The 20,474-nt window shown below is 40.1% G+C and overlaps 1 long non-coding RNA gene and 1 other non-coding gene across 5 annotated transcripts; one reads left to right on the top strand and one right to left on the bottom strand.

Annotated features, from left to right (window-relative positions):
* Nucleotides 1–69: 69 nt before the first annotated feature.
* LOC122234995 lies at nucleotides 70–19,653 on the top strand. 4 transcript variants are annotated; one of them, XR_006213029.1, is made up of 5 exons: nucleotides 70–197; nucleotides 12,250–12,640; nucleotides 17,969–18,082; nucleotides 18,286–18,362; nucleotides 19,483–19,653. It is a non-coding gene; the product is annotated as an uncharacterized LOC122234995 (long non-coding RNA). The 4 variants fall into 4 exon arrangements; XR_006213030.1 differs by lacking the exon at nucleotides 19,483–19,653 and having other exon boundaries at nucleotides 12,292–12,640; nucleotides 18,286–18,389; XR_006213031.1 differs by lacking the exon at nucleotides 19,483–19,653 and having other exon boundaries at nucleotides 12,250–12,387; nucleotides 18,286–18,389.
* On the bottom strand, nucleotides 18,598–18,704 carry LOC122235192. Its single transcript, XR_006213318.1, has one exon. It is a non-coding gene; the product is annotated as a U6 spliceosomal RNA (small nuclear RNA).
* Nucleotides 19,654–20,474: the final 821 nt, after the last annotated feature.

The following is a 20,474-nucleotide window of genomic DNA, read 5'->3' as shown; positions in this document are numbered from 1 at the left end:
CCTCACAATGACTTGGTGAGATGTGTACTAGTTAACTATTCTCAGGTTGAGGTAACCAAGGCACGGGAGAGTAAATAGGTGACAAATGGCACCCGGCCAATTCACTGTTGTAGCCAGGATACCATTCCAGGCAGTGTGGCTGCACAGCCCAGTCACTCCTCAAACCACACAACACTGACTTACAGATCATAAACGAGGTATGTGAAGTTCCGGAAATATTCAAATGCCAAAAAGGGAATATTTATTATGTTATCAATGTGTACAAAATAAAAACATACTGATTAAAAAGTTTTCTTTCCCTTGGGCTGAAAGGAGAAAATAAAAGGTTGTCCAATTTGAGAGAATAATAATGCCCTTAAGGTACACTAAACAACATTATGCTTTTTTTTTCATTCCCTAAAAGAAAGGCCCAAGTACATGAAATTGATGACATTTCCAGACTCTTTACATTTTTGCTTCCTCATGTCATTTCAAAGGATGACTTCTAACTTGATGACTTTTCCCATTAGCTCTGGGCCACTCAGCTGGCTTTTTCTGACAAAGGTCCACAGATAAATCATGTGTGGCTGACATGATTTCCTTGAAGTTCTCAGTGGTCTAATCTGCCTTGATGTGGCTCCTTTCATGGTTTCATGTGGCATTTGTGGTACATGAGTGGGCATAAGGCCAGCACGGTCATATTGCAGCCACTTGTTGTCTCTTCAAAATGAAGATTGTGTTTAAATGAAAAATTGCGTTCCAGGCACAAATTATTTCTCTTTGAAGCTCTATCTCCTAACATGACATTTAAAAGTTTTGTGGAGAGGGGTGCCTGGGTGGCTCAGTTGGTTAAGCCTCTGACTTTGGCTCAGGTCATGATCTTGTGGTTCATGAGTTCGAGCCCTGTGTTGAGCTCTGTGCTGACAGCTCAGAGCCTGGAGCCTGCCTTGGATTTTATGTCTCCCTCTCCTTCTGCCCCTCCCCTTCTCACGCTCTCTCTCTCAAAAATAAATAAACATTAAAAATAAAGGTTTTGCGGAGAGAAATAATTTGTACTTTTACATATTCATCAATGTTAATTTTGCACTTCAATTTACTGTGAGGAAGGAGAAATTCAGACCATCCTCCTTTCTTCAATACAATCCTTATTAAAATTCCAATGACATTTTTCACAGAAATAAAACAAACAGTCCTAAAATTTGCATGGAGCTATAAAAGACCCCAAATAGCTAAAACAATTTTTTAAATATTTATTTATTTTTGAGAATGAGAGAGAGAGCATGAGCAGGGGAGGGTCAGAAAGAGTGGGAGACAGAGGATTCGAAGGAGGCTCAAACTCACCAACCGTGAGATCATGACCTGATCATGATCTGAGCTGAAGTTTGACATTTAACCGACTGAGCCACCCAGGCACCCATCTCAAGCAGTCTTAAAAAGAACAAAGTGGGAGATCTCACATTCTCTGACTCCAAGTTCTATCACGAAGCTATAGTAACTAAAGCAGTGTCACACTGGCATAAAAATAGACACATAGATCAGTGGAATACAATCAAAAGCCCAGAAATAAATCCATGCATTTATGGTCAACTAATTTTTTTTTCTAATTTTTTGAAATGTTTATTTATTTTTGAAGGAGAGAGAGAGAGAGACAGAGCATGAGTGGGGGAGGGGCAGAGAAAGAGAGAGGGAGACACAGAATCAGAAGCAGGCTCCAGGCTCTGAGCCAGTAGCACACAGCCTGACGTGGGGCTCGAACTCATGAGCTATGAGATCATGACCTGAGCAGTCAGTGCCGATTCTTGAGTTTTATGTACATATTTCTGTAATGAAGTAATATATTTATGACACTTAAAAAGAAAAGAAATAACTACTAGGATTGTGGTCATTTATGAGAGCCATATTTTGAAAGGTTCAATAACCACATGATATATTTTTTTAAGTTTATTTATTGATTTTGAGGGATGCAGACAGAGGGGGAGGGCAGAGAGAGAGAAAGAGAATCCCAAGCTGGCTGTCAGTGCGGAGCCCAACGTGCAGCTCAATCTCACAAACCGTGAGATCATGACCAGAGAGGAGATTTAGATTTGGATGCTTAACCAACTGAACCACCCAGGCACCCCACCAAGGGTATCTTTAAATAGGATAATGATCTGTGAGAGGAGGGCACAGTTCTTAAAACAATAGCATGGTGTCTTACTACATTCTGGCTACTGTAACAGAAATACCACGAATTGGGTGATTTATAAACAGCAAACATTTATTTTTCACAGTCCTGGAGGTTGGGGGTTCAATATGATGGCACTGGCAGATAAGGTGTCAATTGGGGACCCTCTTTCTCATAGGCGGCATCTTTTGACTGTGTCTTTACGTGGTGGAAGGAGGAAGAGAGCTTTCTTAGGCCTCTTTTTTAAGAGACTAATTTCTTATAAAAAGCTCTGCTCTCTTGACCTAACCTACTCCCAAAGGTACAACCGCATAACCTCTTGGGCATTATGATTTCAACGTATGAATTTGAGAAGAGACATAAAGATTCCATTCAACATTCTACAAAACCATCATTGAAGTCAAAAGACAAGCCAAAAGCTGACAAAGGATTATCATCTAGAAGACATAAAGAACACTTCTAAGTCAATTGTGAGTTCCAAATCCAAATTTTTTTAAATGAGCAGAAGATTTGGGCAGATACATCATAAAAATAAAAAAGATATTTGAAAGGTTAGAAGGCTCGTGGAAAGAGGCTCAACATCATTAGTCAGCAGATAAATGCAAATAAAAACACCGCTTAAATAAAATGTCGCTACCAACCATTAGAATAGCTAAAATAAAAAATACTGATGACACCAAGTGGTGCCAAGAATTTGAAGCAATAGAATTCTCTACATTTTGGGGAAAATGTAAAATCATACAGCTGCTTTGGAAGACAGTCTAGCTGTGTCTTATAAAGTTAAATAGACGCTTATTATATGTCTCAGCAATTGCATTTCTAGGTGTTTACCAAAGAGAGTTGAAAACATATGATCACACAATGACTTCTAGGTAAATTTCCACAGGAATGTTTTTCATAATAATAAAAAAACTAGAAACAACCCACATGTCTAACAGCTAGTGGGAAGATAAATATTGTGGTACATCCATACTATGGAATACTACATAGAAATAAACAGGAGCAAGCTACTGATACATATACAGAATAACATTGATGAATCTCAAAATAATTATGCTGAATGAAAAAAGCCAGGCATGAAAGAGTACTTACTTTGTAATTTCTTATATTGAAGCAAAATGAATCCCCAGTTACAGAAAACAGATAAATGGCTGCCTGGGCCAGGGTGGAGAGATTGACTGAGATCAGGCACCAGGAAACTTCCTTGGGTAATGTATTTATTCTACATCTTGATCTTGATGGTGATTACGTAAGTGTAGATATTTATCAAAATTTATTCAACTGTACACTAAAGAGTATGCATCTTGTGTGTAAATCATACTTCAATAGAGCTGATTCAAATAAAAACAATAGCCTGGGAACAAATAAAAATGCAAATGGTTATCTTGGAAGAGATAGAAGGTTTCAGGCAAAAGAATCCTTTTTATGTAATGTTTGATTGACTACCATGTGTTGGATAAGTATTCAACTCGTTCTGTGGCTCCTCAGGTGATAAATAAGAAGAAGAACTGTCTTAGGAGAACATAAGTAAAATATTCTGAAAACTGGAAACTTTTGAGTTGGATATTTGAGAACTTTTCAAATTTTCTGAGTTGATAAAATGCAAAAGTCCTCTAACGTGAAAAGTTTTGACATCGTATTGACTTAATATAATTAATCGCATTACAACTTCCTTTGACAACATTGATATTTTGTGATTTCCCTTGAAATACCTGAATTATGAAGCCAGAAATTAAAATTGCATTAAAATATGCATTAGAATGAGAAAATAATGGACCATATTCCATCCTTGGCTCTGTGCTGGACTAGATATGTGAACTTGAAATGAGTGGCCTTCATGCAACTTCTTTTGTAAGTTGTAAAATCAAAGTACATGTTAAACTTCTAGGTCCCTCCAGCTCTTAAATCCCTCTACTAATTGCCCTAGTTAAAGATTGGGATTTTATATTTGACCCTAAAATGATTTGTGGAACCATAAGAAGGCAACATTCCATTTACACAATTTCTTACACAATTTTCTATAAATGCTCAGTACACTAAAATTACAGGACTTTGACAACAAAAGACAACTGATAAAAAGATTCTGTCACAATGAGAGGGATTCCTATGTTTTGAATCAGTGCTCCAATTGTTAGCTATGTTATCTGCCTTACAAGTTCATCATCTGACAAGGACAGAAGGCCATGGAAGCTTGCTCAGTTCAAGGTTACAATAATAAATTCCAGATTTACAGACTGAACACTGTCTTCTCTTTGTTCTGTCCTGGATCATCATCTCCTGGTCACTCATCTTAACCCGGGGATTGGAAGGTCCTTTTTTCTCTCACATTGGCATTCAGTTCATCCTTCTATACAACGTTGAAGTACCTTCTCATTCTCTTAGGAAATCGCCTCCATCTTCCATAGTTAGAGGAAAAGAATGTTTAATCATTGGGAAAGAAAGATCCAAGCACTGGGAAATTGGGGAAACTACCAGTTACCAGCTATGTCCGTGCCCAAAGGACAATCTGTCATCCTGTTGGCTTCCATGTGTATCTGAAAGAATGCATTTGATTTGCTTCAAGTCACTACCTTCATTATACTAATTTGAGTATATAGTGTCTCATGGTAATGGACTAAATACAAACAAACAAACAACACAACGAATCATAAAGCTTTTATTTGACATAGAGAAACTTGCTTGGGCAGGCAAAATAATCCATGAGATAACACAGCAGAATTTACAAGTTGGGGGAATCTAGAAATGCTATATAAATCTGCACCTTGAAATGCTATATAAATCTGCACCTTGCTACAGGACCAGAGCAGTCATGCCTACAAATGAAAAAAATGTCATTTGATTACAAATGCTTTTCTAATTATACTCTGACTCCATTTTAATATGTAAAATCTATTTTGATGTAGTGTTAGGATGTTAATAAATGTAAATTGCTTTTATCCTGACCTTCTGTTTTATTGTTTCTCCTCAGCTTTTATTACAGAATTGTTATTGCTATGGAAATGTTAACTTCCTGTTTGTATTTCTGGAACCCTGAAGGGCATGGAAGTTGGCCAGTTTAGGCTTTATTAGGTAGCTACTGAGAGAAAAATGTCTGCAGCACTTTTGTTCTGTTTTGCTGCAGTTCACTAAATGAAAATCTGCCCATTAAAAGTAAACTTTGTGGTCAGTGCCTCAGAAATGTCTCCCTTTTCTCCCAGTAACAAACCATAAACCTTCAGCTCCTTTAGGTTAATTCTGAAGATCTGCAATTGCTGCTTCTAAACAAATATGAACTGAAATCTAACCGTTCCCAAAATGTCCATGTCTCCCTGGAATACTGGATGATAGCAGTAGTTAAAATTGGATGACTTTTCCGGATGTGTTTGATCACGTCCGCCTCCCACTGGAGGAAGATTACAGTGAAGAGTTGAGTCCTTGGCTTTTGAGTTCATAAACTCGATTCTGTGAGTTTACTTAAATTTTAGCTCTGATACTACCTCATAAACAGGAATGTCGCTTTACTAATTACTAAGGGAGATACTGAGAACAGTAAGAATGAACAACTAGCTCTCTATTCACAGTCTTTCCTCAGAACAAGGCAATTACAAAACTGAATTAGTGATAGAAAGCTGTTTGATGAGATAGCAGTAAAGGGAACTGAATGCCCTTGAAGGAATTCGCATCTTAATTAAAGGAAGATACACCTCTCTCTAGTGATTGGAACATAGTATGTCGGTCTCCTCTTTTGGATGATTACAGGATAATTATTAGAAGAAATTTGTGCTTTCTTTTTTCTCCTTCTGTAGTGCTCGCATTTGTTCTAACTAACATCCCCTTTATTTCACCAAATAGGTCATTTTATGTATATTGCATGGACAAAATAGACAATCTTTGCTCCATGGAGCTTTAATTTAAATGATGAAAACAGACAATTAAATGTGGTATGTAATATTTTATGTGGTTAAAAAACAACATTGGGAATAAAAATAAAGAAGGGTAAGGAGGGAGACAGCAATGAAGGAATTATTGTTTTATTTTATTTTATTTTTTTTATTTATTTTATTTTTTTTAATTTTTTTTAACGTTTATTTATTTTTGAGACAGAGAGATACAGAGCATGAACAGCGGAGGGTCAGAGAGAGGGAGACACAGAATCCGAAACAGGCTCCAGGCTCTGAGCTGTCAGCACAGAGCCCGACGCGGGGCTCGAACTCACGGACTGCGAGATCGTGACCTGAGCCGAAGTCGGCCGCTCAACTGACTGAGCCACCCAGGCGCCCCAGGAATTATTGTTTTAAATAGCATGGTCTAGAAAGGCCTCTCTAAAAACATGACATTGAAGGAAAAGACTGATTTAAGTGAAGGGCAGGCCATATGTGTATGTGGGCAGGAGGGCTCCAGGCAGAATAATTTACAGTGCAAAGTCCCCCCAAATGGGACAGTGTTGTGTGGATTTGAGAAACCAGAAGGAAGTCAGTACATCTGGACAAGAGAATACAGGGGGAGTGGTTTAAGATGAGATATGGATGGAACAAGGTCATGATGAAGAATTTGGAGTGTATTATGAGTTAAATAGGAAATACCTGGAAGGTTCGGAAGAGAGATATGACACAACCTGATTTGTGCTTTAAAGGGTCTCTCTGACCATTGCATGAAAAATAAACTAAAAATATGTGGTAGGCAATTTCTCAGATGCACCCAATGATTCTTGCCTCCTTCATGCTCTTATATAATCTCTTCCCCTTGAGTGTGGGCAGGATCTGTGACTTGAATTAACCAACAGAATATGATAAATATGATGGGAAAATTGCTTCCATGATTAGATTATATGAAATTGTAACTTCCATCTGGCTAGCAGACTATCTAGTGGCTTCTTGACTTACACACTTTGATGAAGAAAGAAACCATGTTGGAGAAGTCCATGTGGCAAAGGAGGGTGGATGAGGGTGGCCTCTGACTAGCAACCACATAAGAATTGAGGCCCTCTGTCCAACATCCCCTGAGGAACTGAACCTTGTCTATAGTCACGTGAGCTTGAAAGTGAATCTTTTCCCAGTCGTATCTTCAGATGAGACCTTTGCCCTGGATCACCTTGACTGCAGTTTTATTGGATTCCCTGAAGCAGAGGACCTGATGAGCTCTGTCCAGACTCCTGACCCACGGAAACTATTAAATAATAAATGTAGGTTGTTTTAAGTCAGTACAGACTGTGGTGATTTGTTATCCATCAACAGATAACTAATAAAGGAGATAAAGATAAAAGCTGGGAGAACATTTAGGTGAGAGGCACCAGTAACCTGGAATAGGGCTAGTGTAGTAGGGAAGAAGATCGATTCAGAATGCAGAGCTCATAGTTTTGCTGATGTTTCAAACGTGAACTATAAGAGAAAAAGAGGAGTCCAGGCTAATGCCAAGCTTTTTAGCCAGAGCAATTCAAGTTCCTGTTCACTGACCTAAGGAAAACTAGAAGAAAAGTTTTTTGTTTTTGTTTTGTTTTGTTTCGTTTTTGTTAAGTTTATCTTATATTTGACCTTTGGGGGGGGGGTGGCGGTGAAGAGGGTACATGTTGGAAATAAAAGTTTTAGCTTAAATGTGCCAAGTTTGAGATGTTTGTTAGACATTTCCAAGTAGATGTTAAATCTAGAGTCAAAGGGAAGGCCCAGGGGCGCCTGGGTGGCGCAGTCGGTTAAGCGTCCGACTTCAGCCAGGTCACGATCTCGCGGTCCGTGGGTTCGAGCCCCGCGTCGGGCTCTGGGCTGATGGCTCGGAGCCTGGAGCCTGTTTCCGATTCTGTGTCTCCCTCTCTCTCTGCCCCTCCCCCGTTCATGCTCTGTCTCTCTCTGTCCCAAAAATAAATTAAAAAAAAAAAATTGTTTAAAAAAAAAAAAGGGAAGGCCCAGGTTGGGTACACAAATTCAGAAGTTATGCAACTCATTCTCACATTCTCCTTGGGAAATAGTAAAGAAGGAAAACCCTGGAAAGTAAAGAAGAAAGTAAAGCATGAAAATAGCTTTTTACTTAATTCCCTGAGGGTCATGGATTGAGTAAAACCAGGAGAAGCTACAGAGAAGGGCTCAGAATCCATTACTGAGAGTCTCTGGTTTCTTCCAGTTCATGAGTGGGCTGGGTGGGAAATGAAGATAAACAAATAAATGAAAGGTAAAGTCAAAAATTTAGTTATAAGCCCAACATAATTCTTTCCATTCAAGAAAATATGGCCACAAAGTAATAAATTAAAAGTTTCAAGTCTCCAATCAGGTGCCATTTTGTGAGGAGGGGTTAGGAAACAGACACACAAATAGTATTAACAAAAGAAGTGTGGGGTGCCTGGGTGGCTCTGTCAGTTAAGCCTCCAACTCTTGGTTTCGTCCCAGGTGATGATTTCACAGTTGGAGTGTGAGCCTCGTGTGGGGTTCTGCACTGACAGCATGTAGCCTGCTCGGGATTTTCTTTCTGCCCCCTATCCCCATCTCTCTATCTCTATCTCAAAACAAATAAATGAACTTAACAAAACAAAACAAAACAAAAACAGGTGGTATCTGAGTTGCTAAGTTTCAGTAGAAACTGTACTTTAAATTTTGAATTGGGATCATTGCCCAGTCCCCGGAGGGTACGAGCCTCTCTTGTGATACTGGGCAGGGACAGCAGGGTGCAGCCCCCAGTCAGCCACCTCATCATGAGGGTAAATAACCCCTCCACTGACAACCTATCTGTACGCATAACGACCATTCTGCTTTTCACCTTCAGTACAGTATTTAATCAATGACATAAGATATTCGACACTGTATTATAAAATAGGCTTTGTGTTAGATGATTTTGCCCAACTGTAAGCATTGTAATGTAATGTAAGTAGTAGGAGCACATTTAAGGTTGGCCAGGCTAAGCAAGCCATGGCGTTCAGCAGGTTGGGTGTATCAAGCGCGTTTTCAAGGGGTGCCTGACCGGCTGAGTCGTTAGGGCATGTGCCTCTTGATTTCAGGCTTGTGAGTTCAAGCCCCATGTTGCGCACAGAGCTTACTTTAAAAAATAAAAAGAAAGAAAAAGCATTTTCGACTTAACAGTACGTTCAACTTACTATGGCCTTTTGGGCATGTAACCCCATCCTAAGTCAAGGAAGATTCATTCATTTAATTTGACCAGTTCTTGAGCTAATAAGGGGATGAGCTGGGAGTGGGGGTGGGAGGCAGTAAAGTAGGAACTCATCCTAAGATAAGAGAGGCTGGAAGTCTGGTTTCAGACGGCAGTGTGAGACAGAAGTATCTGAAAGCTGGTGACCGTCCCCTCTAGGAGTTTTTATCCTAACATGTGGGTGATACTCTGACATTACTGAATAAGGCACCAACAGCTTCCCTGGAACGTGTTATATTTCTCTGGCAGAAGTCGCTAGGAGGTGGGGCGCCTGTGTGGCTCAGTCAGTTAAGCATCTGACTTCAGCTCAGGTCACGATCTCATGGTTCGTGGGTTCGAGCCCCGCATTGGGCTCTGTGCTGACAGCTCGGAGCCTGGGGCCTGCTTCGGATTCCGTGTCTCCCTCCCTCTCTGCCCCTCCCCTGCTCACGCTCTCTTTCTGTCTCTCAAAAAATGAGTAAACATTAAAAAAAAAAAGAAAGAAGTCACTAGGAGGTGAGGCAAGGACACATACATATGAAATCATTCCAGGACAATTTGTGAAATGTGCTTTCTGTTTTGCGAAGCAATATTGCACAATAATTAGCATATTAACAAGGTGTCTACAGTTTCCATGTCACTTTAAAGGAATGCTGCCTGGTCCTCTATCACTCAGAGCATTTCAATGTTTTTGTTTACTTTCACCCGTATTCCTGAGGCACCTCACATACAAACAACTTCAGGAATATCTAATGGGCATATATTAGTTCATTTAATTCTTATAATAACTCCACTAAGCAAGATCTATTTTTTAATAGATGAAATTGAGGTACAAAGAGGTTAAGTAAACTGGGATTAAACAATTAGCAAGTGCTACTACTGAAACGTTCAACCGAGGAGATCTGACTCCATTGTTCTCACTACAATATTGCAATGGACTGAATGTTTGGGTCCTCCCAAATCCCCATGTTGAAGCCTTCACCCCAAATGTCACGGTATTAGGAGATAAAGCCTTTGGGAGCTAACTGGTCTTTGATGAGATCATGGAGGTGGAGCTTCTAGGATTAGTGTCCCTTATAAGAAGGGGAAGAGACCCCAGAGCTTGCTGTCTCTGCCATGAGAGGACACAGCAAGAAAGTGACATCTGCAAGCCAGGAAGGGAGCCCTTAGCAGAACTCAACCCTGATGGCACCAGCTTGGACTCCCAGTTTCCAGAACTGGGAGAAATAAATTCTTGTTAAGCCACCCAGTCTATGGCATTTTGTTACAGCACCCAAGCAGATGAAACCAATTATATTCTACTACTTCTGAAGGTCAGCTGGGCAGTTGTTTGAAATTAAGTTCTATCAAAAATTATTGTGTCCACAGCACCAGCTCCCAACACTTTTTTGTATATAGGAAAAGCCAAATGAAAATTACTACTTAGGATAGTCTTAAAAGAGAAAAACCATCCTAAATGGATACAGTGCAATTGAGGACTTTGGTTTGGTAATGGGCAAAGAAACTGATATTGACGGTCCTTATCTACAAGAAGGTATATTTTTCTTATACTATTTGGAACTATCTATTGTGTCACTCAAGGTCCTATCAAGAAATTAGGCTAAATTGAGGGAGGTATAGTAAAGCATCATTTACCCTAATGTGCAGCACCCTGATATTTTTACCAGTCCTAGACCTCCTAAAATGAGGAGATGGCATGACTAATGGAACTCAGAAGAGAGTTAGACCTTGTGAGAAGCTGTGACTTTCAGTAGAGAAACCCAACCATCCAGAGGGGAACCTGCAAGGAGGGGTGTACTCCATGCCGATCAGCATCCCCAGGATGGGGTTGGGGTTTGCAGGTGAGGGATGGGTAGATAGCAGACACATCTTTTTTTCCCCTTTAGTTTGCCTGTCAGAGGCCCTACCAAGTTTAAAATGTGTGTCCCAGTCCCACAGAATAAAGGGGCTACACTCAACCTAATACGTACACAACTCCCCCTTTCCCAGTGAAGGTTCAACATGTCTAGAGTTGACTTTAGGTCAAGATATTTCTAATGGCAGTGGAAGTAGGAAAAGTAGCAGACAGAGACAGTGCTAACCTGGCTTGATCTTTGGCCACTACAGATTTCAGGCTCCATGCAAACCATGCAAATGTCAAAGAAGTAGTAAGGACTATGAAGAGAGGGGGTTCTAGGTCCAATGACTTGAGTGCAAGCCATCCCTGTGACAAGTATTATCTTTGTGATCACTGGTCAAGTTGCTTAATCTCTTTGTCAGTTTCTTTACCTATAAAATGAGCATAATTTTAGTACTTACTTATAAAATTATTGGGAGAATGAAAAAATATGTATGTGAAACAACATATGCAGAGAGCCACAGTGCTTTCTGATAAGCTCCCAGAGACATAAGAACAAAAGAACTTAGTTAAACCTGAATTAGAATTCCAGAAAAAGGAGGGGCACCTGCGTGGCCCAATGGGTTAAGCACCTGGCTCTCAGTTTCAGCTCAGGTCATGATCTCATGGTTTAGAGATGATCTCGCAGTTTTGTGAGTTCGAGCTCTGCATTGAGCTCTGTGCTAACAGTGCAGTGTCTGCTTGGGATTCTCTCCCCCCCCCCCCCTTTCCCTTTCTCTCTGCCCTCCTTTGCTCATTTTGTCTTTGTCTCTCTCACTTGATCTTAGCCAAAAGGCCAAGAAGTAATGTCTTTTTCTGTCCCAAAATAAATAAATAAATTTAAAAGAAAGAAGGAAAGAGAAAAAGGCACAAACATATATTGAGAGTCCGCTATGCTTCAAACATTACTAAATGTTTAACATATACTATCTCACTCAATTCTTTGAACACCAGCTATCAAATAGGTGTTGATATTACTATTTTACAGTAAGAAAACTGAGGCTCAGAGACATCAAACAATTTGCTCTAGATCACACATCATATAAGTAGGAAGGTCAGGATTTATACTAAAGCAATATGAATCTCAATCCAATGTATTTTGTTTGTCTCCCCCCACCCCCACCACGTCACCAATCCTGCCTAGTGCTGCATCAGGAGTACAGAAAAATCGCGTCTCTCATTTCAGAGTTCTCCTGGGCATGAAGAAGACGGCCACCACCTGCCTCTGTGTCTCTGTGTGGTACCAAGAAAAAACCCTGGAAGCCCCAGAGCCCTCTGCTAGGTAGCAGCCAGGGCTGTGGCATCTCTGCCCAAGCTTCTCCCTGCTGGATTCAATATGAAAGGGTGTTCTGTCTTGAGTTTCAAAGTCCAACACCACCAATACTCCTTCTCATGTGGCAGCAAAAGTACAACAGGGATCTCTGCCTTCCCACCTCAGTGCAATGAAGCCCCACACCGCAAAGCTTAGGAACCCATGGGAAACCCATCATCACCATGCTTCACCAAATGCCGTTTGTTTCCAGAAAGGAAACGAAGTAAACACCCCTTTGATTTGTTGCTTCTCAACTTCTAAAGAAATCTAGCCTGAGAATCTAGTTCAGCTGGGTCTAACACACCCAGAGTGGATGGGTGGTAGATCAGGAGGGTAAACATTTGGTTTTATTTTGGTTTGGTGAATGTGAGTTCCTCCAGATGAATGAGGCATGAGTTCTATAAAGGAGGGCCATTTTGCTAAGTGCAATAGTGACATGTTGTGTTAGGGAACTCAGAGCAGAAGCATCAGTCAATAATGGTGCTATTGGCTAGGCAGGATGGCACCTTTAGGCATGCCCAGAACCAATATCGACCAGGTTACATCCTTATACGCGTCAGATCTTAGTCAGGCATAACTATTATTTGCCCTTACGTCCATGTATGAAGAGTTTTGGCCAGCCCATTTTCATAGCTTTTCCTCTCCCACAGGGATGTGAAATTTTCTGATTGCTTTCCTCAGTTTTCGAATGGTAGTGAGTGGGCTCAGCAAAATCGAGAAGCTCATGGATATAAGGACTCTATCTGGCCCTCACCATGGAATTCATCACGTGTGGCATAAAGGATATAATCAGTAAACTTTTGTTAAATGAGTAAGCTAATCACCCCTGTGACCTCGCTTCTCATCCAAACTGACAGGTTACTAAGGGCTTTACATTTGGTTCCAGACTAGCTTATGTGGTAGATATAAATAGTCCCCAAACATATCAATGATTTAAAACAACAAAGGCTTATTTCAGATGAGCTGGGGGCTCAGCACCATACTACCCTCACTTAAGGACCCCAGTGAATGGGGAGGCTACCATCTGGAATGCTGATGTTACTTGGAAGCAGACAATGAGACTCGCAATGGCTCTTTTTTTAATAGATTTTTATTTTTTTAATGTTTACTTATTTTTGAGAGACAGAGACAGAGCATGAGCAGGGGAGGGGCAGAGAGAGAGAAAGAGAGAGACAGAATCTGAAGCAGGCTCCAGGTTCTGAGCTGTCAGCCCAGAGCCCAATGCAGGGCTTGAACTCACCAGCCACGAGATCATGACCTGAGCCGAAGTCGGACGCTTAACTGACTGAGCCACCCAGGTGCCCCAACAATGGCTCTTAAAGACTTCTCCCAGAAGCAACAAATGCCAGTTATGCTCATATTTCATTGGCTAAAGTCAGTCACTTGCACTCTAAAAGAGATGAGAAAGTTCAGTCTTACCTACAAGGAGAAGAGAATGACAATATTTATAATGTCTCTATGACTGTCATCTGAGTGTTAGTTCACTTAAACCTTTTCAGCCAGAATGCAGACACTATTTTTGTCCCACTCTAAGGATCCCACTGAGGATCTTGAGGCTTAGCATGATCAACTGAGCTGATCAAGGAAATCAGACAGTGGAGCCTGAACTCAACTTCAATCATTTAACCAACCTGTTGAATGTTACTATTATCTGGCAAGTTCTATATGGAATGACAGTGAAGTCACAAGGGTGTGAGTCTAGGACAGAGTCTGTGCTTGAAATCACTATGCAAGCCTCATAGATCTGTGCCCATGCAGGCGGTGCCTCTGCTCTCTGATTTATCCTCTCTCTTTACTGGAAGAACTTACTATTCCTTGAGCAGGGTGATAGCTGCTTATTTAAGGCGTCACATGCCGGCCATCATCTCGTCCATGGCTATTTTTAAAAGCTAACCAACAACAGCAAATTTCCTTATTTGCCGATGGTAGATAATACTCATGGAAATTATTATGAAATTCATATTTACAACAAAACTATTATTTCCATAACAAATTCTAGTAGCTCAGACATCAGAAGATTGCAAATTCAATCTGTGGCTCACATTTTTCTTTCCACATAGACAAAGAAAAATATTTCCCAAATGCTGAGATTAGGATGTGGACTTAGCTTGTTGAGGATAAAACGTCAGTTGGCTAGTGACCTACAGACAGTTTCTGTGAAATAAAATGAGCTCACTAAAAATAAATCATTGGTCTAAAGCACCATCACAAAACTTGGACATGATCAGACGACACTATCAAGTGACTCTTTAGGTAATTTAGCAGAGTGGGCATAATGGCCATAAAAACACTCTTGCCAGCTTGCGTAAATAAAGGAATTTATCATAAGGACCTGAGTGGCTCAAAAAATCAAAAGAAAAGCAAATTACCATACCTCTGGAAGGAATGGAAACAGCACAGCTCTGGGGATCGGGTGAACCACCATCAGAATTCATCAGTTCAGGGGTGCCTGGGTGGCTCAGTTAGTTAAGGGTCTGACTCTTGGTTTCGGCCTGAACTCATGGTTCGTGGGTTCGAGCCCCACATTGGGCTCTGGGCTGGCAGTGCGGAGCCTACTTAGGATTCTCTCTCTCTCCCTCTCTCTCTGCTCCTACCCCACTTGCACTGTCTCTGTCCCTCTCAAAATAAATAAACAAACTTAAAAATTAAAAAAAAAAAAAAAGAGTTCATCAGTTCAAACATCCTTCTCCTGAAGGGTAGTCTCTGTCCTGCACATTCTGATTCCCAGGGTCCCGAAGAAAGCTTCAGAAAGGCATAGCACGGGTTATATGCTTACTGTTAACAGTGTCTGGCAGATGTTAGCAGCTCAATAAATTGTTGTTGAGTGAGTGAATAAATGAATGACCAAGTTCTCTGGGCCTGCAAGAAATAACACCATCCTTAATTATCCAACCCAGTAATTTCTAGATGTCATTTTATGGTAGCTTAGGGTTTTATTAGTGCCATTAAAAGGGACTCTGGCATTCTCAATGCTAAGATAATTACTTAATTAAAATATGGCCCCAACATTTGTAATACCATGGTTCCCAAACAAAATCCCGCTTTGTATCTCAGGTTCTTAATGTTCTATCTATCAAACAAAACACCTTTACTTACAATCACTCATGTTTTTTCATTTTTTAAAATCAGACATACTATTTAACTTCAAGTCTGAGCCTCTGAGCAGCCTGAAATAATAGCTGGCACTGTTTGAACAAATACTTTATGCTAGTCTATCAGCAAATACTTTTTTTTTTTAATTTTTTTTTCAACGTTTTTTATTTATTGTTGGGACAGAGAGAGACAGAGCATGAACGGGGGAGGGGCAGAGAGAGAGGGAGACACAGAATCGGAAACAGGCTCCAGGCTCCGAGCCATCAGCCCAGAGCCTGACGCGGGGCTCGAACTCACGGACCGCGAGATCGTGACCTGGCTAAAGTCGCACGCTTAACCGACTGCGCCACCCAGGCGCCCCTATCAGCAAATACTTTATCAGTTTTAGTCTTATATGTAATATATGATTTAACCCCCAAATGACTGCAAGTATTATTGTTATATTCATTGTAAAATGAGTCAACTAAGGCATAGAGTGGCTACTTAATTTGATGCAGGTCACACAGCAGAGCAGAAATTTGAATCCAGGGAGTTGATCTCTTAGCCCTTATCCCATGCCAATTCCCAGGACTGCCACTCCGGTTAGGTGTCATGGGAGTCAGATGCAAGAAAGTGGCTATGCAAGTTTCGCTTTCCTTTCTATTTCTTTTCGTTTTTTTTTTTTCTTTTGGTTTCTTTTGCTTTTTTTTTTTTTTCTTTGAGGATAAATTCGATTTGAAGAGACTAATAATTCAAACCAGACCTGTACATCAGAATAATTCAAAGATGTATTTCCAGGTATGTTCGCCAAGTCTAGCCCTAGAGATTCTGATTTGCTGTGCCAGGGCAAGTAGACACCTGTGTGTACGTAAAAGCTGCTTATGTAACTCGACACAGACTCCTGAGGAACAGCCACTGCACCAGGGTTCGTTAGATGCCCAAAGAAGTGCAGAAATGACATCGTTACCTCCAACGACCTGGAGGAATCTAGGAAATCTAAGTGATGTGAGAAAGTTGATAAACAGAGGCACCTGGGTGGCTTAGTCGGTTAAGTGTCTCTTGATTTCGGCTCAGCATGATCTCATGGTTCCTGGGATCGAGCCCCTCGGTGCTGTTGGGATTCTCTCTCTCCCTCTCTCTCTGCCCCTCCTCTCTCTCTCTCTCTCTCTCTCTCTCTCAAAGTAAATAAACTTAAAAAAAAAGTTGACTAACAAAAAGCATACCACAACTCCAAAACGATTGTGAATCCAGTCTAGGTGGGAAGAAAACTTTACAGCAGAAATGTGGTACAGCACACTATGGTATACAGCATACCGCTATGAAATTAGAAGCGTTTATAGAGGAGGCAACTGCCAATGGTCCTGTGTGGCCCCTTTTCCCGTGTTAGGGCATGCCTTTGTATTCATGAGAGGATAGGGTGGAGTGGAGCAAAATAATAAAACTCCAGATGAAAAAAACACTGAAAGTATATTGTGGTTAGAGTCAAATAGCCTCAGTCATTTAAAAATGGAGCCATCTCCTCCAAGAAAGAGCAGTGGGAAATAACTCCATACCTTTTATTTCATTTCTAATGCTTTGCAGTCTCCAGGCAAGCTCTCGCTCTTCTGCAGAAGGGTTTAACGGACTTAAAAAGAAATGCGAGGAGTCATTTCAAAGGATCAGTGTGCTACAACGTGCTCATACTAATTTTGAAGTCTCTCTGCATTACTTCATATGAATTATTTAAAATAATCCACCCCCCTTTAACACGATGACTCATGTCTCTGTCAGTCTCTATGTGGTATTCTTTTTTGTTGTTGCTATAGTCAGAAGACAACTTTTTGGCTTTCTGCTTTGTTTGTACTTGTGAGAAAGGCAAAGGAAGTTTTTCAAACATGTTAATGGCTGCTTGTTTACATAGTCAATTTTTTCAAATAGACTAATTTCATGCCCTCTTCCTTGTTGTGAGTTTCCATGTGTAATCAACAGACACTAAGTACTTTATTAGGATGTACCGAATTTTTTCCATAGCCCTGGGGCCATCTTACACTCTGTTTTTTTCATTAGAACTTCACACATGGTGTTTTCCATAAACTCTTACTTCCTAGGATCTGGTCTTTTTCCATTTAACTCAGGTTTGTCCCTGATTTGCTTTTAGATTATATAACTGTTGCCAAATAAGACATGGTTTTGTAAAACCATCACCACCTCTCCTGATGTTGAATTAATATTTTAGTTTACCCACCCAGGAGAAATATCAACAGTTACCCATTTGAGTGACAAAATTAAAAATTTTTTCATCCAGTCTTGGACTGGAAAGAATAACCTATTTTACTATTCACTTGCCTGACCTGACATTGATTTTCCATTCCCATGACAATGATCCTACAATCAACAAATATCAGTTGAATGCCTATAATTCAGAAAGCAAAGGATTGTGCCAGAGCCTGACTATGAGATCCATTAATAACTCCCCACACCTTCTTTTCCTGTTTTGAAGATGATGTTGAAGGCTGACCCAGCAACCACACCCTTTATCACCTCCCTGCTTCACACATACACCTCCTCCTAGCGGACAGAATCTGCCATGTCATATGGAGACTGCAAATGACAGGTATATATATTATATATATATATGTATATAGGTATATATATTATATATATATGTATATAGGTATATATATTATATATGTATGTATATATAATATATGTAATATATTTAAATTATACAAATATATACTTATATTTATATACAGATAGATATAGATATAGATATAGATATAGATATAGATATAGATATTTTTTTTTTACCCCCAGCTTTCCTTGCATTTGGAGCACGAACATGCAGCCTGCCATGACCACTGGGATCCGAAGGGAACTCTACTGAGACAGGGGTGAGAAATGGAGGAAGCAAGGCAAGAAGAGCATAGTTCTTCTCTTTAATAAAAAGGATTTGGAGAACAGTTGTCCCTTTCAGCCTTTTTATGTACAATTGCTTAAAATACTATGCCAAATGACTTGGCTGCCATCTTGCAATCACGAGGGCAAAAAGCTTAAGAACAAAACCCAATATTCTGAAGAAGATGGAACAGAAGGTAGAAGATCTTGAGACTTCAATGATTTTTTTTTTTAAATATGGAAGGCTTCATGAATTTGTGTGTCATCCTTGTACAGGGGCCATGCTAATCTTCTCTGTATCATTCCAATTTTGATATCTGTGCTGCTGAAGCAAGCACTTCAATGACATTTTAAGCCATTGAACTAAACCCTTGCCTCTGTATTTTATATTATGTGGAACAACTATTGTACTTCTTATCAAATCCATCTTTAATTGGGTAGTCTATTTTGCAACTGAAGGCTAATATGTAAGGTAATTAGCCAACTAATAGACCTCCTTATTATTCTTCCTTCAAAACTCAACTGAGACATTAATGCCCTCCAAAACTTCCCTCAAAAGCATCTTTGACAACCGCCCCCCCCCCGGCACTCCCCCCCCATCCTCTTCCAAGTGGAACAAAGCAAATTTTAGCTTCGATTCCCGTTACCCTGGCATACAGACACTTATTTTCCTACAAACAACTTAGGTTCTCAAAGCCACCTCTCATCTAATAGCCCTCAAATCCAATGCAATAGTGTCTAGTTGATATGACCACTTGCCCCAACTGTGGGTGGCAGGCGAGTTAAGTTCCTTTACTAAGAGGGGGACTTTGCTCACACCTGGAGGGACAATAATAGTAGTTTAAAGTTCAGAAACAGAGGAAATTCTATGCTGCATTATATTTAAGTCATCAGTGTCCCAGTCTCTTCCTCAAGGTCCTAAATATCTTAAATGAACGTATTGTGCCTTTTTTCTTTCTTTCATCTCAATTCCTCCAGTGCCCTGCAGATAGGTTAGGAGCCTAGCACAATAGCTCCTCAATAACTCTGTTAAAACGGACCAATAATTAAAGAACTTAAATGTTAAAGCTCAGTAACACTTTAGATATCCTCTAATGTAAACTCTTAATTTTACAGGTACTGAGATCTGGAGAGTTTACACAACTTCTCCAGTATGTAAAGTAAGAGCAAAGCCAGAACTACCACCTAGGCCTACAGTCTCTTAATCCAGCGCTTTCTATTCTACCAGAAGCTGGATACATTTGTAATCTAAATGAACAGAAAGGATACCTGCGAAAATGTAACTACAAGTGCGTACAGAGACAGTAAGTGCCATCCATTGTTTCAAGAGGGGAAAAAATATTTTGGACTCTGATGGTCAAGATTGGCTATTATATATGTCAGGTAGCACAGTAGTCTGGATTCTTGAATTTATTGCCTTCACTCTTCTGACATCAGCTCGGAGAGGGCCTCTCTGGCTTCCCAGTCTAAATTTGGAAAGCACCCCATATTTTCTCTCCAAGCACCTTTAACATTTTCACTTCTCTCAACTCCCCACTTCCCATTTATTTATGTCTTTGTTTGTTTCTTTCACTTGAATCTCCTCCAGAAGGGTAAAGGCCATGTCTACTTTATTCCCCACTGTATATTCAGTGCCTCACACGGCTACTGATACATAAAGACACTCGCTATCTAATTGGTCATTAATTTATTCAACAACATTCCATGAGATGGGAGTACAAAGATGAACAAGGCAGACAAAAGTCCTGCCCTCTTAGAGCTTATATTCTGCTGGAGGAAGATAGAAAATAAGCAATATAACACAAGCACAATACTGCATATGACATCAACTTGATGCACTGTCATTTTTATGTCTAAACAAAGGAAAAGACATTACAAACTTTGCCATGCTATTGGCGTTTCAATGAATAACTTTAAAGATACAAAAACACGAATAAAGGGGAATCTTAGAAATGATGAATATAGTATATTATATATTATATGAAGACAAATGTGACAGTGAAAATTAAAAGCAGGCATGGTGTGTCGAGAGAGTTCCCTGAAGCGATGAGTGAATTAGATGGGAATGAGATAGAGAGATAGTGGGATATCAAAGGAGCAGGTAGTCG

This window comes from Panthera tigris, chromosome F2, assembly GCF_018350195.1.
Source record: "Panthera tigris isolate Pti1 chromosome F2, P.tigris_Pti1_mat1.1, whole genome shotgun sequence".
Classification (NCBI taxonomy): domain Eukaryota; kingdom Metazoa; phylum Chordata; class Mammalia; order Carnivora; family Felidae; genus Panthera; species Panthera tigris.
The sequence above is the reverse complement of the archived record's forward strand: the minus strand, read 5'-3'. Positions and strand labels throughout refer to the sequence as shown.